We start from the raw sequence: 27291 nt of genomic DNA, 5'->3' as shown, positions 1-27291 counted from the left end.
GTCAGAGGAAGACATCGGGGTCGAAACACCAGTAGGGGTAAAAGGAATATCGTCTTCATAAGGCTCCCAAATGGGGTTCAGGTGAAGTTCGTAAGCCTTGTCGTCTGGAGCACGAGAGTTAATCAGTTGGATACTTGGAATAATAGGGAGAGTATCACTCACAATCGGTACCTCAGGAGAAACAGAAGAAGGAGACCCTTGGTCACTTGGAACAAGGAGACAGGATCGATGATTCCACTAGGATGACAAACTTCAAAGTATCCTAGGGAGACTAACGAGAAAGGACCCTACTCAAACTAGCGCAAACAAGATCTAACCGGGTAAATGTTAATTGTGGCCGAATAAATTTTAAGACGCAAGGACATAACTTGACCTTTTCATTTTTTAAGAGTCGAGAAAAGGACAAAAAGATGACTCTAGTTGCCTTCGAATGTTTAATGAGCCTGAAGTGAAAATTGCTCAGATGGACCTTTTCTTTTAGGGAGTCCAAAAAGGAACGAAAGTGACTACTTTGGAGAGCTAGGCAAAAGGGTTTACCAAACAAATCCGTAAAATTGCATATACACCTTGGCAGTCATATCAAAACCAAGGACTTTCCGAACGGTAGTCAATCTTCCCGAATGCTGTGTTCGATGTGTTACGGATTGTAAGGCGGCAGACACGGCTTCCTATGGATAAAGGATGATAACCTAGTGGGGTCTCCCCATATACTCGACGGTACGTGGGAGCTCAAATCCGTGCTAGACCACTATTGAATCACAGAAGGAGGAATCACCCAACCTTGAGTGAAACAAAAGTGACTAGGTTTAACGACGCCGGAGCACGTCTCTAGCCTAGACCTCTAAACAATGTGTGTTATGTTCCAATGCATTTTTAGGTTCATTCAGTTCATTTTAAGGTTGATCTTGTATTAGGTTTTAGTTTTCAGGGCTTACCGTATGTAATCTCTCAAAAAATCCCTAAATGCAAACTATATGCCAAAATATGTCATTTCATTCGATGAATGCTAGTTATGAGAGGGTTTGAGGGCTTTCGCACAAACGAAATGATCACAAAACAACAAATAACTTCCCTAATGCAGCTAATGGAAATTAACAAACTTTTCTTCGAGATCACTAATCACTAATCAACATGAAAAGCTTTTAATTATCATTAACTAATACAAAGAAAAAGAGATTTTTTCTTTTTTTGATGGAAAAGTGCATTAAAAAAACTTTGAGAAACGATAACAAACAAATGTAGAAAACCGGTTGACCCCAAACAATTGTGATCTGTGTCCGGGTAGTGAAAAGAAATCGAAACAATGTCAAGATTGGTTCAACAACGATCACTTAAACAATCAACCAAAAGCAAGCAAAGAGGAAGGCTCAATCAAACCAATAGCAAGCAGTAAATGAACCTTTTCAAACCAGTAACCAAGCAAAGCTGATCCAACAGACTTGGAATAATAAAACTAGGTCACAAAGCAAAAAGACAAGATTCGCTCAACAAAACTCACAAGAGAGTGCTTCAACCTCCAGACAGTGAAGAACAAGTCATAAACCAAGTGAGAACAGCAAGGGATAGCAAGATTAATAGGTTCAGGAGGCAGAATTGAAGAAATTCAATTCTACAGGAATTAGCGCGGGTGATACATAGCAACAATGCGCTGATAAAGAACTACGCGTAGCAACAATGCGGTGTCAGCGTGGAAGTACACACCTTTCCCGTGATGGTCCGATTTACAGAACCGTTGCGACTGTTAGGTGTGATATCACGATGAACAGGAGACCGCAGAAAGGGGTGCGTGATGACAGCGCGACTATTTAATTATAAAACGCGATGATGTTCAAAAATAGCCACAATCAAGCGAGAAACTCCCTAACCAAGATAGTCAATCTTTAAACAAACAAGGCATCTCCCAGACCAAACCAGGAAACCAAGAAACAGAGAACTAATCCCCAAATTTTGAAAAGAGACCAAAACAAAAACTCAAGGGAAGAATGAACAAAAAGGGACAAAGGCCAGCTCCAAGCTGTTTAGTTCGTAAACCAAACTGGAGATTGACTGAAGTGGCGTTGATCTACTTCGCTAATGCAGAGAAATAGCGTTTCGAAGGCTATCTGGCTGTACTTTAGGCTCCATCTAAAGTTTACAAATCAAACAACAAGATCCCTAGCGGAGTCGCCAAATTGTTGTGGAGGTAAATCCCCTCTGTGGACAGAGGCAATCCCTACTAGCCCAAATAGGGTCTAGCAACAATCAAACAATGCTAACACGCAGGTTCCGAATTGCAAATTAAAGACCGATTATGAAGGCCTACCTGGATACTAACGCTAGTACTTGTAGAAGAGTCTTCGCTCTCGTTCCTTTGCTCCAGCTGGTCACAATCCCCACGATCCTTGTGAACAGACACCTGCACATGCAAAGAATGATACAAACACGAGCATAAAATCCAATAGATGCAACTATATATCAGTCAGAAAGGATATAACTCAATCACCATTATAAAGAAAATAAGAGTGGAACCATAATGATAGTCGTCTATTATTGATAAACAAAGAAGAATACAACCATAGTTCTGACGTCAAATCCTTCTCAAGAGGGTCCAGCTAGCAAGTTCCTCAAGCGTTCACCCTTGAAGATAGATCTCCCAAGACAAAACTCTCTCACTCACAAGTTTATACAAGATCAAAACACTTCACAACCTTCCTTAAGCTCTCTAACAATCCCACACTTGTCACACCAGCTACCTATCAAGCTCACAACACTATCAGCAACACTCCAAAGACTATGAATTCCAAACTAGCAGCTCATAGCAATGGTGGAGGCTTAAATAGGAGAAGGAGTCTCCATGAATGGTGGGAAGATGAGCTTATCTCCAAGGAAGGTGGCTCAAATGATGAAACAGACATGCTAGAGAAGGGAGGGCGACATAAACAAGGCCAACTACCAGGTCTGGAGTCATCTGGAAGGCCAGTTGTTAGAACAAACTCGCCCAGACTGGATCATCGCGGGTACATAACTGTACTGGAGCGTTGACATCGCTACTGCATAATGGAGAAGGTCATGTCATCATGATAAAATATAAGTAACAGTCGTGCTGTCTCATGAAATCCGACCATCGCAGGAATCACGTGTACTTCCGCAATGGCAGCGCGTTTGGTCTGTTTTGGAGTGCTCATCAGCGCGTTTATTTTGACAACAGTCGCGATGATGCAGAAACTTTGGCAAAGTGGGTCATTTGGCAACATCAGAGAGAATGAGCATGAATGATTTGGACTCATGACACAGTAGGAAGACTGGGATGAAGGCAGTGACAAATTACTGTGTAACAGAGGGAGCTCCCGCCGGGAGTCTGCGGAGGGTATGTGTGTGGTTGTTCTGCTTAAAGCTCATATATAACTCTTGGAAATCCATTGTGATTGGACCAAGTGTGCGAAGCCATTCAGCACCTAGGACAATGTCGCACCCTCCCATGTGTATGGAAAACATGTGGGTCCTTAACTGATAATCCCCCATTTGAAGTTTGACATTTTCACAGCGGCCTTCACATTTCATTGTCTCCCCATCAGCAATTTGGACCTAGAAGTTAGAAACTGCTCAGAAAAAACAATGCACTGCTTCCGCGACTATTTGATGGATAAAATTATGTGTACTACCACTATCAATCAAGACTACTACTGGGCGATGCTTAATAAAACCTCTGATTTTGATAGTTTGGGGAGAAGAAATCCCTTTCAAAGCATGCAGTGAGATAATTGGTTCTTCAGGTATATTGTCCCGCTAGTTGTCCTCTTCTTCCTCCTCTGGTTCCTCAAGTGGTGGGGCTTCCTCCAATGAACTGTGATCAGTAGCATCAATTTGAAAGAATTTGGGCTCCTTGCATTTATGCCCAGGGGAGTATTTCTCATTATAGTAGTAACACAATCCTTGCTTTCTTCTTTCTGCCATTTCTGCTAGTGACACATTTTGAACCTTGAGTGTTTAGGTAGTGCTTTGAACCTATGTGAGGTGATCCTTGGTGATGAAATTTGGGCGATTGGACTAGGCTGCTAATGCACGTTCTACTCCACGAGCTATCCTGCAAGCATGCAACCATGAGCTAGGGTGGTGTAGTCAGACACGGGCTTGTATGGCTTCTTTAAGACCACTGACAAAACATTCCATGTAGAACTCATCTTGTAGACCTCCAGTGCGGAAAGCTAAGGCTTCAAAGGCTATAATATATTTGTTCACTATTCCTGTCTATCAGAGCTTAGTGAGACGACCCAAAAAATCATATTCATGGTCAAAGCGATCCGTAAGAGATTTTTTGAATGTCTGCCAAGTCAAGGGCCTTCCATAGCAACGTTGATGCCATTGCCACCATTTCCATCTTTCATTGTCTAAGTACATGATACCCACACTAGGTTGAGTCGCATCATCCAGGATGTAATTTAGTGTGAAATATTGATCCATTTGTGCTATCCATGCAGTCGGGTGAGAGCCATCAAATTTATACATGTCTAGCTTTGGTGGACACGGATGGGATTGTTGGTGGGTGCCAAAGAGGTGAAGAGACTGGGTAGACTCTCCCTCAATGTTTTCATTGCCAATAGATTCCTCTGTGCGTGCCACCACCTTGCCCTTAGAGAGTGTTTCATTTAAGGTCTTTAGCTACAAGATGACATCTTTCAATTGTGATTCAAGGCTGTCAATCCTCTCATTTGCCATAGCTTGAGCTCTAGTTTGTACCATGCACCGATCTGATGTTCTGGAAATTTGGGACCGCCCAAAATTTTTGGCCCTAACAATTGAATGGTACCACCTTGCTCAGCTCGTCGACCTGATTATTATGGGCTAAGTCACCAATAAGCGTCTGAATATAATTTTACTCCTTGCTTAGGAATATTGCAGAAGCCGAATCCCAGAAATGTCAATGCTACCCAAAGTCCTGCAAAAATCACGCCCAAGTATAGGAACCCACACAATTAGACAGATCTGAATGGCAGATCTGATTGTTGTGATGGCTACAAAGCCCAAACTACTAGATCTAGATGGTGGATCTGATGGATCTGAGAGATTTGAATGGTGGAACTAATTGCTGTTGTGGATCTGATGGATTTGATAGATATGAATGGCTGATCTGATAGATCTGAACGGTGGAACTGATTGCTGCTGCTGCGACAAAAACCCCACTTGTTAGATCTGATCTGGCAAAGATTATGCGTGATCTAGAGATAGAGAAGGGAACTATGGTCTCCACGAGTGTCAGGTGCTACAAATCGCAATATACATAAGGGTCTGACAGTAGTACTCAGCCCATTTTTCAGGGAACTAACCAAGGAGGATTAACTGTACCCTTAGCCGTACAACTTAACTACCCTATCGTATGCCCAAGTAATCTCTTCGAGTGCTGTTCTCGGTGTACTATAGCAGCAAGATGGCCGACAGTTTATCTATGGCGAGGTTTCAAGGGAGCTAGGGGGCTTCTGATATACCTAGAGGGTACTTGGAAGACAGTCTGTGCGCGGTTCTGTCTAATGCGCTACTACTCGAAGGGGTACCCATAGGGGTTACAATGGAGTCCAACAAGCATGACCACCTCTTGTATTTCCTACGTGCATGCCTCCTCAAATACGCAAGTTTATGTGCTCAACGACAGATCCTGTGGTTTAAAGACGCTAGAACACGTCTCTAGCCAATTTATTTTTTTGATAAAAATTGAAGATCCCACTGACCTTGGAAAGCACTTTTATACCACTTGTTATGCTCTTAGCCTGGAATACGATACCAAAATACCAAATATGTGAAGAAATATACCCAGAACATAGAACGATGAGAAAGAACAGCAAGTATTTTATTATTTAGAAAGTAATGTTGACTTGCCTCTTCGAGGGGGCAACCTACAATAGAGATGAGCTCAATTACAAAATAAGACATGATGCTCCTCAAGGGGAGTCTCTATCCTTTATATATGATTCATACATGCAATACCATGGGGCAATACCATGGTTCTTATTAATACCATCTATCTAATACCATGGGCCATTTGCAACTAACTGTGGTCCCTTCATTAAATGCGGGTTAACCACTTACAATTGTTAATATGGTCTTTATTGACTCTTTACTTAACTATAACTATGACTTGATCCTATTACATAAATAAGGGGGTTAGGGTTGGACCCTAACAGGATCACTTCCTTCCTGATTAAACTACTAGATCATCAATTAGGAATTTCATCCATCCATTTAATAGTTACAAGTAAATACTTGAAATAACCATGACATCAACCAATCATTGAACCGACCTTATAAATAACATAAAACCATATAAATATCAGAGATATGACAACCATTAAATCCACATATAAATAAGTGAAAGGTAAGAGAACTTAACTTTTATTAAACATTTGTAAATCTAACTAGGTTCAAGACTTCCATGTACCACTCGACCATAGACATGGCTGAACCAAATATATATTTTAATCAATGAACCCCGTGCCACTGCCTTTATAAGTAGCACCCACCCCATTTTGATCATATCATGTAGTAGCAGATCTCGCTCAAAAAGCAAGAGAATGGGAACTAGGGAGGGGTCTGGAGCAAAAAGCGCTATGAAGCATCAGTAATACCTCTTGGTTAGACCTATAGTAGCATGGGGTGAGCTACAGATCCTACTCTAGAGACAGAAATACCCACATTAATAGCAGGTCAGATCCCGACATTGAATAGATCGGCTAGAATGGAAAGGGAAAGCTTGGTGTGAAGGGAACGTATATGTTCATGGGGAATAAAAAAGAACTGAGCAAGAGAGATTTGATAAGCATTGGGCTAATGACTGCGGGGTTCCTTTCGATGCACTTCGATTTCTATTCTATTATTATTCGTACACTGTTCGTTTCCTAGTCCATCTGTTCTTCTGTCCATTTATGCCTTGAATGTGGGATCTAATAGTGTTACACAAAAATATCATCACCATGATTATTTGCAGTTAGTATGGGTCTATCATCACTTGTACTGTCCTCCTAAGCAAGTCTCAAACCTCAGCTCTTCAAGTCAAGCTTTGAAAATGGGAGAAAGACATTAAAAATCAATCTAACTTTGGTTCCGCACTTTCTCTCACTATCACCTGCGGTCCCGCACCTTCTGTTTACAAAAACTGCGGACCTGCCCGCTCTATCCCTAATGGTGTGGGTGAAGACCCCTGTGAAAGTCAAAAGGCACAAGTTTTATCTTAAAAAACTCACTTTGGGTTAATTCTAGAGGATTCTAGAAGGAATTTTGACGTGGATTGTTCGCTCTGAGGTGGTTCATGCATCCCAAAAGAGAAGGAGCTAATCCCTTGATGAGAGGAGCTATCCCTTTGAAGGAGGGCTTTATCCCTTTGAAGGAGGACCTAGTAACCTCCCTCCATTGCACTATAAATTCAGGCATTGGGCTGGTTGCAGGGGAGGTTAGAAGCTGAACATTTTTTAGGGTAAATGCTGGTGAAATCAAGACTTCCTAGTTGAGCTTAAGAAGAGAGATCACATACCTTTTTGGCTTCATTGGAGAGTGAGTGAAACTTGTCAAAGTAGAGGAGACTTCTTGCTGGACCCTGGGAGGAGCTTGTACAGCGTCAAGGCAAAGGTTGTAAAGTTCTTCTTCTTTTGAATTAATACAATCAAACTCATTTTTCTCAACAAGTATCTCATGTTATTTGTTTCATGGACTCCTTGAATTTCATGTTAAATATGTTTTATGATATTGGCTTTTCAGGTGCTATTTAATTTGTTTGCCTTTTTTGTGTTTGCAGATTCGCGACAAAGGAGCTCATTTGGATCAAAGGAGTGAGGGCATCCACAAACTTGCGTTGGACCTAAGGTAGGCCCTAAAAACACTTGTTTGCCATTGTTTATAAAAGCATATTTAGAGAAAGATAGTGTCTGGTTGGTTTGCTTGTCATTAGGTCTTCTTTAGATTCTAGGAAGGTCTATCTTGTCCGCAAGATCGACTTATTCCGTGTGACAAAATGGTGACTCCACTGGGGACTTGATTGTTTTCCTTGTTTTTACTTTGAACTGAGAAACTGTGTTTTTGTTTCTGTTTTTGGCTTGTTGTGTGTAAAATTGGGTAGAGTTTGTAGATCTAGGGTTATTTTTTGTTTTTCATAGCTTTGGGAGAGGACTGCACCCTAGCCGTTTGACACAGTGCGTACCTATCCGCACCTTTGCTTTTAGCACAGAGCGAGACCACACCTGTGTCAACTGTGGGCCTGCGGAGCCTGTCAAAATTTTGAAAAACCTAAGATTTCCTCTGTTAGTCAACTTAGTTTTTGTTTAGAAATTGTTATCCACTACCCAGACCTGCATATAACTTGTGAGAAGCTTTCCTTAGGTTGATTTCGTTAGTGTTAGCATTTTAGGTGAAATTCCTAGGAGTTTTGCTTGTTGGGTTTGTTTTTCATTTTGGTTGTGTAGTGGCTCTGAGCTTAGAAGCTGTAGGGACTTCAGATCACCTTAGTGTCTACCAGCCTTCTTATGAGTCTGACCATTTATGAAATCTCCCCTTGTTGAGGAATCCGCTTTGAGTTTTTCTCTTTACAAAACTTCGAAAAGCTTGTGTTTGAAAGTTTGGATTTTCATTTTCAAAAAGAAAACAAAATTGGTTGTTATTGACTTATTTGTGATTCTGCATAAATTAGTCCTTAGCTTACATCTAGCTAAGTAAAACATCCTTGAAAAAGACATCTAGTAGGCTTTGACTTCAAATAGGTTTTTATGGTTTATAGATCTCAAAGTTAGTCATTTTCATAGTTTTGAGTGTTTTATAAAAAATATAAAAAATCTCTTTTGAAAAAATTTTGTTTTTTGTAGTGATTGAGTGCTTTGAAACGAAAAAGGAGATTTTTGTTAAATAACTAGTTGTCTCGTTTTTACTGCATTGGAAAGGAAAAAAGCTCTTCTTTTAATTTGTTTGATTAGGAAAGATTTGTGTTTACAAAAGTATTTGCATTCTCAAACTCTTTCTTAGTTTAGAAGTTCATCGAAGAGAAAAAGATTGTTTAAATCATCTTAGGTGCATTTTTAGTGATTTTGAGTCGAGTCTTCATACCACGAGTTTCATCTCCACACCCTTTGACTTAAATAAAAACCAATAAAAATAACGCTTAAAGTAAAATTCATCTAGTAACATTTTTATTTCTAGGGCTCTGATACACCAACTTAGCTTAGGCTAGTGTCTTGGAGTAGGAGAGTAATTAACTCTCCAAGAGAGTAAAAACAAACAAGTAGTTGTATCTTGTGGTAGGGAAGAAATCCAACTGTTGCATTTATGCTCTGGGAAAGCTCCTCTTAAAGGAGAAGCACGAGATCGTGTCCGAACCAGTGTGGGAATCAATCCTTCCTCATTGGGAATACGCCAGATATTCACGTATTAAAGACAGTAAACCTTAGATTAACCATTGTCGAGGAGCCTGGGGTCACTTGTTGGTAAACCTTAGATTATGTCAAGGAGCCTTCAAGGGGATTGGGCTTGCTACTCTGACCTTGCGTGCATATCGGATCGTAGACTGTTCCCCCAGGTATATTTGTTTCAGTTGGTAACCTTAGTGGCCATATTCTTTAGGACTCTTCCTGAGGTGACAGTGGTGGGAAGATCCCACTGTACCTGGAGCAGACGTCGGCTAGACTCACTTGGATTTTCTGGGGGGTTCTCTTCACTCGAGACGGTTAAGTGGAGGAACTTGTGCCAGTATATTCATTAAGCAGGTTGCCGGGGTAACTGTTCCAACCGCCATTTCTGTATTGAACTCTGCGACATTGGATTTCATCACCAACTAGTGTTTTCAGTACAGAAAGTTACTGTTTGTGTGTGTTTGATCTCCTAGATTCTTTAGGCATGTGATTCAAATTTGTTTGGTTCTTTAGAGACTTTAGGTGCTTTTCATTGAGATTTTACTTTGTTTGCGTGTGAAGTAGTTAAAAGTTTTTAACTGTGGCTGAATTACCAAGGCAGTCCCGTAGACTTCGGGGCCAACCTCTTGAGTTTGTAAACGTGGCTGAGTTACTGAGGAAGTCCCGTAGACTTCGGGGCCAACCTGCTGAGGAAGTACCGAGCCAGCTTGAAGGCTTGAAAGTCCTCGTGACTCCTAGAGACAGTAGAGTTGGGTCACCTGAAGAAGGAGAATCTTCTTTGATTGTACATCTTGATTTTCAACCGTTAGTGGCAGATTATAATCCACAGTCAGTGTCTGTTTCCGAAGTTACTGGTAGCTTTTCATCTACTAGTGATATAGGTGAGGAACCTGAAATATCCGAACCTAAAAGTGAATTTGCTGCTACTCCGACATCGGGGTTTGTTTCTCCAACTTCTAGTGGTCCTGGTTCACCTAGGGTAGAAAGAGTAATCACCCAAGATCTTCCTTCTAGACTTATTGCTATTTAAGAACTTGCTACTCTGGAAGAAGAAGTAGGCATCCCTATCCCTGAAAATCAACCTGTTATTGAGCTAAGGGAGCATGAATCAATTTTTTACAGTCCACCTAGGAGCAGTTCTTGGTATCTTTCTTTGACTAATTTCTTAGAAAACTTAGGGTTAAGTTTTTCACCACCTCGCGCTCCTTATCACCAAACACCTAGAGGTTTTTATACTCCTGTAAATACGTCAGGATAGTCATCCATGTTTACTCAATCGCCTGAATCGTTTTTGTATGGCGGTCCTTCTGTTCCATTGCGGATGAATCCTTGTTTCTAATCAGCACTTTAGATCCGTGGTATGGAGATATCATCGTTTATATCCAGACCTAATCCTTTCGGCCAGAGATTTCTAGGTCAGAACGTCGAAAAATCTGATTCCAGTCCCAACAATTCAGGATTATTGGAGATACTCTTTATCGCCGTGGGGCGGACTCTGTATTTCGACGTTGCTTAACTCACGAGGAAGCTGAAAGGGTTATAAATGACTATCACTCTAGAGCGTGTGGCGGTCATATGTCTGGGTATGCGACAGCCCAAAAGATATTACGTGCTGGTTACTTCTGGCCGTATTTATTTAAAGATTGTATTACGGCGGTCTGAAAATGCCACAACTGCCAAATTTTTGATCGAAAGATGCACGCTCCACCTACTCCTCTCCACCCTATAATTACTGTTGGTCCTTTTGCCAAATGGGGTATCGATTTTATTACATGTAACCCTCACTCGGCTAGGGGGCATGCGTATATCATCCTTGCGGTAGATTATTTTACTAAGTGGGCCGAGGCGATGCCTACATTTGAGGCAGACGTCAAGGCAGCTGCAATTTTCATGTTCAATCACATAATTGCTAGGTTTGGTGTCCCGCAAGCGATAATCACTGATCATGGGTGTCATTTTCGAAACGTTATGATGGCCGAAATTACAGGCCAGCTTGGTTTACGTCACGATAGTTCAACCCCTTATTATCCACAAGCTAATGGTCTGGTTGAATCCATCAACAAAGTTTTAGTTATCATGATCCAACGAATCATTGGGATTCATCGGTCGAATTGGCACAACATGCTATTTTCAGCACTTTGGGCATACTGAACTTCAGTAAAAACATCAACAGGGTTCACTCCTTTCCAACTAGTCTATGGTTTGGAAGCTGTGTTACCCATTGAATGCGAAATCCCGTCACTGCAAATGGCCATCGAGTTACTTCCAGCCACTTCCGAAGAGGAAAAGCGTTTGTTATACTTGGCTCAATTAGATGAGAATCGACGTGATGCTGCATTGGCGATCGAGACTCACGCAAAATGCATGAAAGCTCAGTATGATCAAAATGTGACCCCTCGAAATTTTTCGGAAGGAGATCTAGTCTTAGTTTATGATCAAGCTAATGATAAATTAGGAGCTGGAAAATTCATTCCTATGTGGCATGGTCCCTATGTTGTCAAGCGAATGCTAGCCAAAGGGGCCTATGAATTGGTAGACTTTAACGGGGACTCTTTGGGTAAACTCGGAGATGGTCTTTACTTGAAGAGGTATTATGCTTAAAGGATGGGTATGGATATTTTTAGTTAGGATAATTTTTCTTTCTAGCTGGTGTGTTTTAGTTTAAACAGTGTGCTTAGCTTAGAGAGTGTTTTTTCGTCATTATTCCTGCTTATCTTGGTTTTACTCTTGATATTGCAGATGTCGATGCCTCTCCAAACATACATTGGTTTCGCTGATGGTGCTTGTCGTAATACATGGAACATCTCTTCCGTAGCTTGGGTTATCTATTCGCCCTCTGGCAAGTTAGTATCTATGCATGGGGTAAGCCTCCGTCAAACAACGAACAACATTGCCGAGTATAGTGCAATGATTGAGTTATTATCTGAATCTATTTCATTTGGGATTCGGAGTTTGATAGTGAGGTTAGATTCTGAACTCGTTGTATTACAGCTTAATAGAGTGTATGCCATTAGAAATCCACTGTTATTAAGATTATTTTTTAGAGTGCGTCTCTTGGAACGTGAATTTGATTATATTGAATATCAACATATTCCAAGATCTTTAAATACATTAGCAAATGCAATTAGTTCTCGAATTTTAAATAGACATTTGCAATAATCATACATGTAAATTTAAAACCATTCCATAACATGATTTACAAGATAAGCTGGTAATAATGATATATATATAGGAGTGTGTCAGAAAATACATCGTCCTCGATCATAGGTTGAAAAACACCTTATGATCGGCAAAAATGATAAGTACAAAAAAAAAAATGTCACATGTGCCCACAATAGGCAATCATCCTATCACTAGTGATGATCTCTATAAGAAACCACTGCACGGGCCACCTTGCAAAGGAACTTCCTAAAAGGTCCCAGGACCCCAATCACATAGCGCTGAAGTCGACGAGGAATGTCATCTATAGTGGTCTCCGAAATATCTCCTGTCAAGTGCTTGAGATGACCCTCCAACTCGGCCAAAACCTCTGCTGATTCGTCCTGTGGGGCTGGCGCGGGTGCAAATGGCTATTTCCTCTCGTAAGGTTGGAGAGCAGCTGGTCGCTGTGGACCCACATCTGCATTTGAAACTTTTGCTATCAATTTTGAGACGATGGAAAAATAATAAAAACATTAAAATAGGAAAAATGTTGAAAATGATTTTACCTGAATCATCCCACTATTCTCCTGGTGGAAGAGCCATGTCTGGGTCACCACGAAATTCTATCCCAGCATAAGGGAAGTCCTGAATAGAAAAGACCTGGTTTTCCAGCCATTGGAAATACTCAGGTTTGAATCGAGCAACCTCTATCCTCTCGTCCGGGTGACGGGCCATAACTGCGACCCATCGCATCAGTTTGGGCTCTCGAGGAAGCCCAGCTCCAACAGTAAGGTGCTGCGGGATCAACATAGGAACCCTCTCCAGGCCAAAACTCACAACCAAAGCCCCATAACCAAAGGTCTTTAGTCGTCCGTTCTTGGCCCTGGACAGTTGGCCTTTCACATTGGCCAACACAGCATCGCACTAGTTGAAGATGGTGCCTCGAAAGCAATCAACTGCCATATGCATCTGGGATTCGGTGGCAATATGTAATGTGGCAGCTCCGCAATGTCTAGTGACAATAAACGCAATCACCATGAGTTCAGGACGGGATATGGTCTTTATGTCTATCCCTTTGTCTCTAGCCTGGCTGTTGCAGCACTCTAGCCTGAGGCTATCGACAGACTGGCCACCTGCCCTAGCCCCAAACAGAGTCAAGTCTTCACCTCTCTTAAGCAAACCAGTCAAGAAATATATGTCCGCCGGCTCGATTTCGAGCTGGTTGCCGCCAATGAAGAAGCACTGGTCCTGTATGCTCCATCTGTCAACCAACCACTGTAAGAAATCCACCTGAGCCCTCATGCTAGGAATGGCCCAGAATTTGTACAAGCCGCACGCCCTCAAAGCATCAAGTGAAGGCTAATGATTCCATGCGGCAGCATCTACGTCCTCATGCTCTCGTTCGCACCAACCTAGCATGATGTACTCTCTGCATCAAGCATAAGGATAAATTAAATTGCTAGAAATTATTTTGATTGGTCCATTTTTGAGAATTTTTGGATTAAAAACCCTTGCGACGGGGACCGCACCCTCCGGGTTAGACACAGTGCGTGGGACCGCACTTTGTCTACATGGAAGCTGCGGACCCTGAGCTTTTTCCCAATGGAGAAAAAGTCAGGGTCCGCAGGCCAGCAGTGGTAAACCTGCGGGCCCCCGCGCGCGGGTTTTATGCCTAAAAACCCTCCCAAAAATGAAATAAATGACTAAAACAAAAATTGAAACGGTTAAAAATGAAGAGTAGGATGATGTGGATTACCTGGAGAAGACGACGTTTGATTCCGACGGTTAGATTTTCCGCAATATTCACAGGAAGTTTTCTGAGCAAAAGCACTATTTTCTCACCCAAAACACAAACAGTTAAAATGAATTGACGAAGGCCCTTTTTATAAGTTTTTTGAGTAAATAAATTGCAAATTTGTTTATGTTTCACTTTGGAAAGGTATTTTTGTGACATTTTTATCCATTTCAAACAGGTATGAGTAATGTTTGTGTTTTTGTGCAGGATAACGGATTATTCAGGCGAAATCTATCGTTTTCAACGAAAAAACATTTAGAGTCACCTTTAAGTTCTTTTCTGACTCTTGAAACATGAAAAGATTGTCGAGTGTTTCTTTTAAACTCGTTAAAATGGAATTAAAAGACGGTCCACTTACATCTCTTTTCCGACCGTAAAAACATGAAAAGATTGCCGGATTTTTGTCGTTTCAAATTCGATATCGGTTATAAAACGACGTGTCGTTAATCGCTTTTTTACTTTTTCGAATCAAAGGCACTAATGACGAAAAGTACTCCTTGGTCGTAAAAGATCAAGTGGTTCTCTCAAGTATTATTTTATACTTTTTCGGGCTTGGGAGACACAAATTTACGAAAAGGTCAACCCTGGAGTCTTCTTAAGTTTTTTCAGACTCTCTAAAATTGGAAAACGCAGATTTTCTCCTATAGTGGACTCGTTAAAATCTCACAGTAAAGGACCTGTTCAATTACAAACAGGAACGAACCACTCCTTCTTAGGGTTCGAATTTAAACTAAGTTGGACTCATCCGAAGGATGAGCTTATAATCAAGCAAATGTTATCCTCCTCAAGCTTGTCAAAAATAAAGAGGTACTTGCTAGAAATGGTGGGGGAAAAGAGAGAAAAATGAGCCTGTTTGTCATAATTTGTATCCACTCTTGAACACAACACTTTTATTCACCTGGGTTGGGAAATCCTTTGCCTAACAGTTGATCAAACCACATTGAAAGCCTTCAGCCGGTTTCTGGGTATTAACTTTGGGTGAATTGTCACCAAACCATCTGTCGTGTCGTTATGTGTTCAAGAGGTCACTGTCAATAAGCCATTCATCTGCAAAATATTTGTCATCCATCTTGACCATCCCTGAGTCAGTCCTTGCAAATAAATTTCTTTGACTTGATCTATGATTTTGTGTTTTGGGCTTGCCCTACGGCGGATCGCTTTCTATCGACTTCAGCTCATTATCTAGAAAGATGATCTAGAAATCGTCAGTACCTTGAGATCTGCATGCCTCAATGACAAGTTTCTCGCCTTTGACGACAGTTTGCATCATTGACTTTCGATCAAAGGATTCCATGACATGTTCGACATCAACACATTTATTCGCATCTCATGGATTGTACTGGGTACTTTGAGAGCCATTAACATCACTGGTGGTTTCTCTCACACTTGTTAACAATTTACATCATTCACTGGTAATCAAGTGGTTTCTACCATGTTCGACATCAACTCATTCATTCGCATTGATAGAATCGTACTGTTTCGGGAAGTAGAAATGAAGACCCTGGATCTAGTTTCCACAATCCAGGCTGCGAGGAATTTTGCATTCATTATATAATGGACTATTCATAAATAGATGGCTGCGTCCATACTGTGCCCACATGAGTCTATACTTGTGATGTTTTACAAGATCATTCCTATATCATACCAGTAGTTAGTTTTTTAGTCAGTTTTGATCTGAGTATGGGAATTCCTACCTCAGCGATGATATGATCTCATATATATATCTTGCATTGAATGTTTTTACAGGTTCCAACCGGGCTCTCCACAAGATGATCCTCGAAATGATAAAGTACTTCACTCTTCCTAAATGATCAATGAAATCCTCATCTACTACAGACTTCGCACTTTAGGGGGCAATCTGTTACACAAAAATATCGTCACCATGATTATTTGCAGTCAGTATGGGTCTATCATCACTTGTACTGTCCTCCTAAGAAAGTCTCAGACCTCAGCTCTTCAAGTCAAGCTTTGAAAATGGGAGAAAGACATTAAAAATCAATGTAACTCTGGTTCCACACTTTCTCTCACTATCACTTGCGGTCCCGCACCTTCTGTTTACAAAAACTGCGGACCTGCCCACTCTGTCCCTAACGGTGTGGGTGCGGACCCCTGTGAAAGTCAAAAGGCGCAAGTTTTATCTTAAAAAAATCACTTTGGGTTAATTCTAGAGGATTCTAGAAGGAATTTTGACATGGATTGTTCGCTCTGAGGTGGTTCATGCATCCCAAAAGAGAAGGAGCTAATCCCTTGATGAGAGGAGCTATCCCTTTGAAGGAGGGCTTTATCCCTTTGAAGGAGGACCTAGTAACCTCCCTCCATTGCACTATAAATTCAGGAATTGGGCTGGTTGCTGGGGAGGTTAGAAGCTGAACATTTTTTAGGGTAAATTCTGGTGAAATCAAGACTTCCTAGTTGAGCTTAAGAGGAGAGATCACATACCTTTTTGGCTTCACTGGGGAGTGAGTGAAACTTGTCAAAGTAGAGGAGACTTCTTGCTGGACCCTGGGAGGAGCTTGTACAGCGTCAAGGAAAAGGTTGTAAAGTTCTTCTTCTTTTGAATTAATACAATCAAACTCATTTTTCTCAACAATTATCTCATGTTATTTGTTTCATGGACTCCTTGACTTTCATGTTAAATATCTTTTATGATATTGGCTTTTCAGGTACTATTTAATTTGTTTTCATTGTTTGTGTTTGCAAATTCGTGACAAAGGAGCTCATTTGGATCAAAGGAGCGAGGGCATCCACAAACTTGCGTTGGACCTAAGGTAGGCCCTAAAAACACTTGTTTGCCATTGTTTATGAAAGCATATTTAGAGAAAGATAGTGTCTGGTTGTTTTGCTTGTCATTAGGTCTTCTTTAGATTCTAGGAAGGTCTATCTTGTCCGCAAGATCGACTTATTCCATGTGACACATAGAACAACCAATCCAAGAATAACCAAGGGAATCCAAATGTTAAACCACTTGCACCCTCACCGAATTGTGATCACACCAAAACCCGTACTCTAATCACAACCAAATAGAACTTGGAATGCCATCCAGAATCCTTCACTATCCTTGAGAATTTTTTTGTCTCCTTGTCTCTCAGGCTTTACCATAATCCATACTTGGATCACTAAGCCCTAAACTAAGACTGATCCCTCAGGCTTTACCGCGTATCTCGCCAAAATCGTTTAAGGGATTCCTAGGCCTTTGGGAATAAACATTCAGAGCACCTTCACCCTAAATTCTAAAATCCATCCAGCAATTCCAAAGTTCCAAAACCGAAATTAAAATCCCAACATACCATGGCATCCAGAAAAAGGATAGGCTAGGCTGAAAACCACTGTCATAACCTGGCAAGACCATGCCACCAACAACAAGAGAGCCACACACCAACATTCAAAGCCATGCATGTCCAAACTAGCTAGGAAATCACACATGAAAAAGTTTACCTGCAAGTATTCCTGCTAAATCTGCTTGATCCTCCTTTCCTTTCCTTGATCCTTTCTTGCTTTTCTTACCTTTCCTTGCCTTCCCTTTCCTTTGCTCCAAACTAGAGTGCACCAAGAAACTCTAAGTGACAAAGAGAGAGAGAGAGAGAGAGAGAGAGAGAGAATACTGAGAGAGCTCTAAACTTGAACTTGACAAAATCCATGAACTAATCCTCAAAATCCTTTTTATGCATGATGCCTCTAATTTTTTCATTTTCCATTATTTTCCATCAATTTTCTCCTCACATGAAACCTGTAACCTTTTTCCTTCCTTTTCTTCTAATTTCCTTTATTTTCATAGATAAATGTGCCAAAAATTCATTTTTTCATTTTAAGCTAATTTCCTTAGCCAAAACATACATCCAGTGATGCCCACTAGGATATATTTCCCAACATTCAGCTTCGAATAAGTGTCCCTTAACCATGGTATCATTTTTCCTTTATTAAATTTTACTACATGAACTTCTTACTAGCATTGTTACATAAAATTAGAGAGTCATGGCTAAACTGGTGGGAAAGCCACCCGTAAGCCCTGTACTCGAGCATGATCCTCTAGTAACTCAGTGCGAGGATAGTGTGAGGATTTCAAAACATTCATAAATTCACAATTTACCTTATTGATTAAATAGAGGACCAGTGGATCCAATGGCATTACTTCAGGTAGAGACAAGGGTAGAGTGTACATGAGTACACCATAAAATTTAGGAATATGACAATACTACTAGATATCTCCTGAAAGAACCTAGACATACTCCTCAAGTATCTAAGCAGTCTACAAAATCATCTATGAAAGAGATTGGTGTTTTTCAAACCCAAAATGGTGGATGAGGGTTGTGTATAGACATAATATTTGGAGAACACAGGCCAGAAGAAATGGATATCAAGTGGGTCGAAGAAGAGGGAGCACCAGGAATATTCCAAGTATGGGAAGAAGAAATGGAAAGGGGGGAAATAGAAAAAGATAGAAACCACAAAAAATTAGTGCAAAGATCCCAATAACCATTATAAAATTGATGGTCATACATAGGAGAAGCATTAGAAGTTTCATCCAAATCTTAATCTAAAGAACAAAAGGAAATAAGTTAAGAAGAAAAATATCATGGCCACTGATTTGAGCACCCAAGTGGAAAGCATCTTGGATGTGTATTATTTGTACATTAGTGAAGAAGGGGGTGAATTTGAGCAGCCTTTGGCAATAGGAAGGGAAGGAAATGACCAAACTCTTCCACATAAAGATACATGTCAATAATATGAAAATTGATGCTATATTTGACTCAATATCATAGGTGAATCCCATAGCAACATATTTGGTCAAGAAATTGGGACTGAATACTTATGATCATCCTAGTCCATATCCATTGGGTAGGGTTAACGAGGATGAAAATATAAAGGTAAAAAATAGTAAATGAATAGATTTTCTATCATTGTTATTTTTGTTCATGAAGTATAATAGGATGTATATCCACTTAATGTATGTGTCATTGTATTTGGATGTCCCTATATGTACATGTAGGATGTAATTTTCACGTAGATATCCAACCAATACTACGTCATTAGGGATGAAAATTCCATCATCAATGTGTGCAAGGGTATGTCAATGATCTCACTAGTAATTGCCAACCAGGTCGAAAGTAGATTGGTTATAGCAAGAAGTATAATTTGTTATTTTAAAGAGAAAATTAGTATGTATAAGAGTCCATGAGAGCTAATTAGTCCATAGAGAGGTTCACTAAGGATCAAAAACAATAATTGGAAGAGTTTTTATAAGTGTGTATGGGTGTTTTTCAGGAGCCTAAAGGGATACCATATAAGATGGAAGTGGAGAACAAGATCTAGTTGTTTCTCAACTCTCCATTACCAAAAATTAGGTTGTATAGGAAATCTGTTATAAAGGAAAACAAGGTGAAGAAATAGTTGCAACAAATAGTGGAATAGGGTGTCATTCAACCAAGTACCTCATCATGTGGGTTGGACATAATCATTGTGCCAAAGAAGGATGGGACCTAGCATATGTGTATTGATTACAAGGTGTTATATGAAATTATGCTTAAGAACATGAACCCCCTACCCATGATAGATGATTTGTTGGATTAATTGCAACAAGCGAAATATTCCATCAAGTTGGACTTAAAGTCAAGATATCCCCAATTTTGGGCCAGAGAAGAAGATACTTAAAAATAAAACTTCAAAGTTAGCCAAGATTTATGTGAGTGATTGGTCATGCTATTTGACCTACCCAATGCACTGATTATTTTCATGACATTAACGAATGATATATTGACCCCTTTTATAAATTAATTTGTTCTTTTTTATTTGGTTGATATACTAGTATACATTGCTACTTGAGGAGAACATCTCACATTTGATGTAGGTGTTAGAGGCATTAAAGAAGCACTAGATTCTTGAAAATTTCAAGAACTATGAGTTTACACAATATTATTTGGTGTCTTTAGGATATGTGATTGATGGGGGACAACTAAAGATATATCTTGCAAAGAGGGATGCCATCATGAACTGGTTGATTCCTACTAATATTTTTAATTTTTGGAGTTTTTTTTGGGAAGCACAATACCTAAGGAAATTGATAGCCTACTTTTCAATAGTAGTTGCACCACTCCACACCATAAAAATAAGTGGCAAGAGTTTCTAGTGGGGAAGTGTTAGTATAAGGCCTATGAAGAGTTAAATAACAAAATTAGTCAAACACCAATTCTATCATTACCAAACTTGCAGTATCCCTTTGAATAGGACACAAATGTGAGTGGGTATGTTATGTAAGTAGTCTTGATGTAGGTAGGAAGGCTTGTATACTACCATTACAAATTATTTCATGGGGTGGTTCTCAACTACCCTACTTATGACATGGAGATATATGAAGAAGTGGAAAAACTATTTGATGGGAAACGAGATAGTAATTCACATAGATCACTATCCATAATAGTACCTAGGCCTAGAGTAAGCTGCAACAGACTAGGACTTATAAGTGGATGGGGGTTTTACAATAGTTTCATTTAGTGATCAAGTACAAGAAGGGTGACAAAACAAGTTGGCCGACATGCTTTCAAGGCCACCCACATCAAATATCACAACTTTGGAAACTTTTATGCACATGTATCCATTCACCCATGATACATATAGAGAGGCACATATAGAGGAGGGGACTTCAAAGAGGTTTTCTAGTAGTTGCAAAGCTAGAGCATGTGCATGATGGTGACAAAATTGTTGAATACCATCTCCAAAATGGGTTACTCTATATGTTAGGTAAGTTATGTGTTCTTAAAGTTGAGAAAAAACAACTAATAAAATAGGCTCACACCTCCAAGATTGTTGGGCATTTTATTGTAGGGGATACAATTACCAACTTGTAGAGGTACGTCTATTATCCCAAGATACAATAAGAGGCAACTAGGTTCATTAGAGGATGCATGCTTTGGTTGTATTAGCAAGCCTAGTAACATGAAACAAGGTTTATATCATCCCTTTCCTGTACCTGCTCATTCATGGGAAAACATTTCCATGGAATTTATAGGATGTTTATCAACAAATAGGAAGGAACATGACTACATGTTCATGGTATTTGAAAGTCTTAGCAAGTTATGTTTTCCAATATCCTACAAGAAGACCATCAACAAGAAATAAGAAACGAAATTGTTCTTTGGACAGGTCTAGATGCACTTTGGGATACCAAAGAGGATTATTTCATACAAGGACACAAGATTTCTCATTGCATTTTGGACCACATTGTGGGAGGATATGGACACGAAGTTGAATAGGTCTATAAAATTCCATCCACTAATATACAAGAAAAAAATTAGTCAACAAGGCCATGGCCTATCTTTTGAGGGGTTAGAATCGAAAGCATCTAAAGACTTGGGGTGAAAATATGGTATATATGCAACACTCTTATAACATATAAGTCTACACTTCTATTGGTAAGTTCCCATTTGAAACTTGTTTGAATATATGCCACCTTTACCTTTAGATATTACATATGGAGAGAACGGAAGAGTGAGGGAATATATTATAGGGGATTCCTTAAGGGAGGAGAAATTTGTTGAGAAGAATAGGTAAACCCATATAAAATAACATGAGATGGTATATAAATCCAAGGAAAAATACAAGGATAGGCATGACCAACATAAAATAGAGAAGTCATTCAGGGTGTGTGATAGATATGGTTACAGTTGAACAAGGATACACTACACAGTATTGTTAAGAAAATTAAGGATCTATGATATGGTCTCTTTGAGATAATGAAAAAGGTTGGATAGAATTCCTATAGACTTAGTCTACCACCATACATGTGAATTTATTTAGTGATGAATGTATAAAATTTGAAACTTTATGAGCCTTTCATGTCAGATCTAGAAGAGGAACATGCCCTACCTTCTGTAGAGGATTTGGCACCAAATTCTTAGGAAGATTTGATAGAGGATACAATTGTGTAGAATAGATCAATCACTTACAATACAGGGGTGGCATGATTGTTACATAGCATTTTGTCATTGTCCCTGTACTCCCCCTTCCTTGATCCTGGAGGACCTCTACAGTGAACCCTACATGCTTTTCCTTCGTGAAGAAACTCCCATTGTGTCCCTCTTCATGAGCATAACAATTCCCTTTTGCACCATTTCCCCAAAATCTTCTGTTTTTCCCAGTTTACAAGACCGACGCTAATGACCCTTATCTTCCTCACGCCGATATGCATGGATTAACCCTTTCCCTAGAGTCGACTGGAGCAAATGAGATTTGTTCTAGTCACATTGATCCTCTTATGGAAAGTTTTTTAAATAAGGAGCCGAAGCTTCCAGCTCTAGAAGCTTCGTAACGGAAGTCTGGTAAATGGTTTGGCCGAATGGGGTCGAGGATGTCAGTTTGGGCTCCTTTCCCCTATAAGGATGGAACTACCTCAAGAGATAAGACCTTCTCCCATGAGAAGAGGATCCATCTCCCATCCATTCATGCTATATAAACCTCCATTTTCCCAAGCACGAGCTACTGTTAATGTTGGTGTGTTAGTGCTAATTAAGTTTGGAGTAAACAACAAGCTATTCATAGTTGTAGCTCTCTAGTTGTGTGAGGGAGAAGTGTGAATTTGGTTTAGTGTGAAGTCTAAAGGGAAGAGCCTTAAAACTATCATTGTTGAGGCCATCATGGAATTCTAATGGAAGTGTGTGGGAACCTGGTTTTGTCGAAGGAGAATGGAAATGTCAAGACAATGGTTGTAATCTCTTCTTGATTCAATATATATGCAACTATCAATTGATTTCCTACATAATATGTCATCTTACATGTTTATGGCTTAATGCTTCTTGACTTGTTAAGTAGGTTGAATTACAATTTGTCTATTATCATGGTTGTTGTTTGTTGTTGTTTACTTGTTTCAGGTGTTCGAAGAAGGAAATGAGAGTTAGCTGGAGCGAGAAAGTAAGGTGATCATCAAAAGAAATAAGCGTACTAAGAGGTAGGCCCTCTTAATTGGTTCCAACCTAAGGAAATCTTCCATAAAATGTATCGGTTGTGGCTAGACCCATTATTAGACTAGAGGAATTGTTTTTGTCTGCACTCATAATTTTACTTCACCACAAATTGGTGACCATACTGGGGATACCAATCCTTCTGTTTGCTTGTTTGGTATTTCATGGTTTTGTGTGAACTTTTCTAGTTCCACTTTTTCCCCTTGGTTCTATTTGTTTTCCTTTGCTTACTGGTCTGAGTTTGAAATTCATAGTAGCAATTTGGGTCCCAACTTTAATTTTTTTAATTTTTTTCTTGGCTTCCTCACTTAGCACACTTAATTCAATGACAGTTGCACTGATCAGCATGAGATGCTAAGAAACAGTCACGTCAACCCCCTTCTGGCGCTTGTTGTTAGTTAGGCAATCACGCCGATGCCTGCAAGTGAAGATTAGGGTTTGTCCCAAATCTTGGCCAGTGTGTTTTTCTCTCATGATTTCGACCCCGTAAGCCTTTTAGACTATTTCCTCCCTCACTAGAAAGTTTCTTTTCATTTGGTTTGTTTGCTTGTTGATTTGTAATATTTCCGCTTGATTTCTTGGGTCATTGGATGGTTAGTGGCACTAGGCCATCTAGATTGTCATCCATTCAGCTAATTGTGAACTCAGTGAGTCGAGTTGTTGGTGTATTTACTCCTTGCATTCCATTTGCGGTCCTGTTACAACTTTCACCCCCATTACACAAGTTTGAAAAGTTTTCATTTACTTGTCTAAACGTTTCTTTTTTGGCATGGATCACATTGCTTGTATTGTTTTTGGTAAAGTTGGTGTTTCATTAGTCTAAAATAGTTTCTCTTTTCATTTTTTCATTTGGTTGAAGAGCTAATTGTCTTGAAAACTTTTTCATTGAAGTGTTGTATGTGGAAAATTCATTTCTTCATTTCATTAAAAGTATGAAATTCTACTTTGCTGAATCAATATGCTATGGTAGTTAGCATCATTGAAGACTAGGATTGCGTTGGCATTTGAAAAGAAGAAAAACTCTCTTTGCTTTTGAAAGCACTGTTAGAAATGTACTTGTCAAGAAATTAGGAATTGGAATGCATTTTCATTAGTTTATTTTCTCAAAAAGTGAAGTAGTGAAAAAATCATTTTGCTTTTTGCTTCTTGGTTGTTTGAATTTGATTGTGTGTATTCTACCCTCCCTATTGTAGATGATTCATCAAATTGAAAGGGTCTTGTCTCATTTAGTTGCATTTAGGGTTTTTCGAGTCACATGCTAAGGCCTGAAAACTGAGACATAACTCAAGATAAACTTTAAAACGAACTCAATTAACCTAAGGCATGTTTGAAATCTAATGATCACATCTAGAAGGTCTAGGCTATAGATTTGTTCCAACGTCTTTAAACCTAGAAACTGTCATTAGCTTCGGCACTAGACAACACTAATATGGATTTGTGCTCCCTGTACTGTCGAGTATATAACAAGAGACCCCCTCTAGGCTGCAATCCTTTATCCATAGGAAGCTGAGTCGACCACCTTGCAAACATGATCCACCGAACACAACATTCGGGGAGATTTCCTGCCCATAGTTCTCGATTCGCTGCGAGGTATTTTGCAATTCACAGTTGCCTGGTAATCCCTTTTACCTAGACCATCTAGAGTAGTCATTTGATCCTTTTGACTCATTGAACCTAAAATATCATTCAAGTGCTTGTCCTTTCAAGCTCATTTCCAATCAAAAGTGATAGAGTCATCTTTGTTTCTTTCTTGACTCTTAAAACATGAAAGAGCACCAGTCTATTTATGCATCTTAATAAATTGATTGCCCACGATCTTATAACATCCTGTTAGTATTTCTATACCAAATCATGAGTTTCCTTTAAAGAAAATTTTAAAGCCTTGAAGTTTATCTCTCTCTTTTCCTGTTAATTAAGACAAGGTCATCATGGTTGAACCATCTGGTTCACCTAGTTCCTCTTCCTCTCCTCCATATGAAAGATTGCCTGAGGAGTTGTTTCCTGAATTACCAAAGTCACTGAAGGACCAAGGTGTTGAACTCGGAATTGTTTTGAGAATTCAACCTTTGTCATCTCTTCCTCCGCCTACTTCAGACACTAGGTCACTTGCTGATTTTGGCTCGGAATCTCCGGACAATCCTGTTCAAAGTCCTGAGAGTTCATTGACCACTCACGATAAGCTTGGATTGGTTATCTATCCTTCAAATCCTTTGTTCGACCCTGTTGTGATATCACCGCAGCGTCCGTACAGTCCGTACGATCAGCTGGGCGTTCCTTTGGAATTATTCCCTCATACCTCTTTAGTCATCTATCATCGTTTGTTTCTAGATATGGAACCCGAAGGCGATGCTCCAGTCACCTCTCCAGATGAGTTGGAAGTTTCTACTCCACACACTATTGAGGAGGAAGAACATCCTTCTCCTCCTAAAGGTTTCCCTTATATAGGGAGCATTCCCATCAGTGTGCATCAGGAATTGCCACCTAATTATGTATCCTTGGCACAATTGGTTTCAGGTACACCTAGTGCCTCATCACTTTACCATAACCCTGTTTGGGCATCTAGCGCCATGCCTACTACAGGCCTGTTCATTACGAACTTGACCTCCCAAAAGGTCGTTACTTCAGTCCTAGTGCAACCCACCATTTTGAACCCTATTGTATCGTTCGTCCTAGTTACCCGTCTGGTTCAGTCGGCTGTCTCTGTCAGTTCCTCCATCCCTCTAGTTAGTGGCCAAGTTGTGCGACCATCTGGGTGGTAGAATCTGAATGTTTCTATGGTATCAAGCACCACCAATGTGAGTGGCTCACAACCTCACATGCTTGGTATGAACCAACCTTTTTCTGGTGTTGTTCAAAACCCTGCTCATCCTGCTAGATCGAGCAATGTCCAGTACCAACAGGTTCAAAATCCTGTTGGTCCATATGGGTCAAGCAATGTCCAATATCAGGAGCCTGATGAGGCTCAGGTCCAATACCAAACTCCTTATGTTCCATATGGTTCTCAAGGAATGGTTAATCTGCCTTATGTCATTTAGTATGGGTAGTACGTTCAGCGTGGCTCATCCAATTTCCAGGGTGGCTATGGCCAGATTCAGTTCGGAAATATTTTGGGCACTGTTCAAATACCCTTGCAACAAGAGTCATCCACGCAATCGCAAGGGAAAATGATCCCCCAGTAAGGTCAAATGCAACCCCAGCGGAAACCCTTGTAACCGTTGCAGCAAACCGTGCAGCAGCAGATGCAGTATGCTCCACAAACCTCCCAGCCCATGTCTTCGCAGGGCCAACCTCTCCAGCCCCAGGGCCAGCTTTTGCAACCACAAGGCCAACCCTTGTAGCTGCAAAACCAACCCAGGCAGCAACAACCCTTATATACATATCAACAGGGTCATCCCTTATAAGGGCAAGGCTAGGGTCAAGTCCTGCAACAGCAGGCCCAAAATCCTAACGTCCTAGGTCAACAGGTCTAGAATCCTTTTGGCCAAGGGAAACAGGTACAAAACCCTAATTTCCTAGGTCAACAAATCCAAAATCCTTTTGGCCGAGGATAGCAAGTACATAATCCCTATGTCTAAGGGAAACAAGTGTACAATCGTTATGCCCAAGGACACTAGATCCAAAATTCTCTTATTTAGGGGCAACAGATTCACCACCTGTATGTTCAGGGAAAGAAGGTACAATACCCATATGTCCAAGGTCAACAAGCTCAAAAACCTCTTAACCCATACATTGCTTATCAACAACCTATGAATGGATGGTTCCAAGGTATTCAAGGTCAAAATCCTCCCTATGGGCAAGGTAACCCACAATGGGGGCATAATCAAATGCCATATGGCCAAAATCTCCCACTGTGGGGCTAAAATACTTACTAATAGGGATGGGTTCCTCCGGTTGGACCTGCTAACCAACCTCCAATGCCTTTTAATACTCAATTGCCATTCTTGGCCACACTAGAGTTGCAAAATTTATCTTGCCTTATGAATGATCCAATTCTTCATTCGTCATACTAGCCTTTGGTTTCGTCCAAGATCCTAAGCGATTGTCC

The sequence above is a fragment of the Pinus tabuliformis genome, chromosome J, assembly GCF_031772625.1.
Source record: "Pinus tabuliformis cultivar Carrire ecotype Pingquan chromosome J, CPIR1, whole genome shotgun sequence".
Taxonomy (NCBI): domain Eukaryota; kingdom Viridiplantae; phylum Streptophyta; class Pinopsida; order Pinales; family Pinaceae; genus Pinus; species Pinus tabuliformis.
This window is presented reverse-complemented; position numbering follows the sequence as displayed.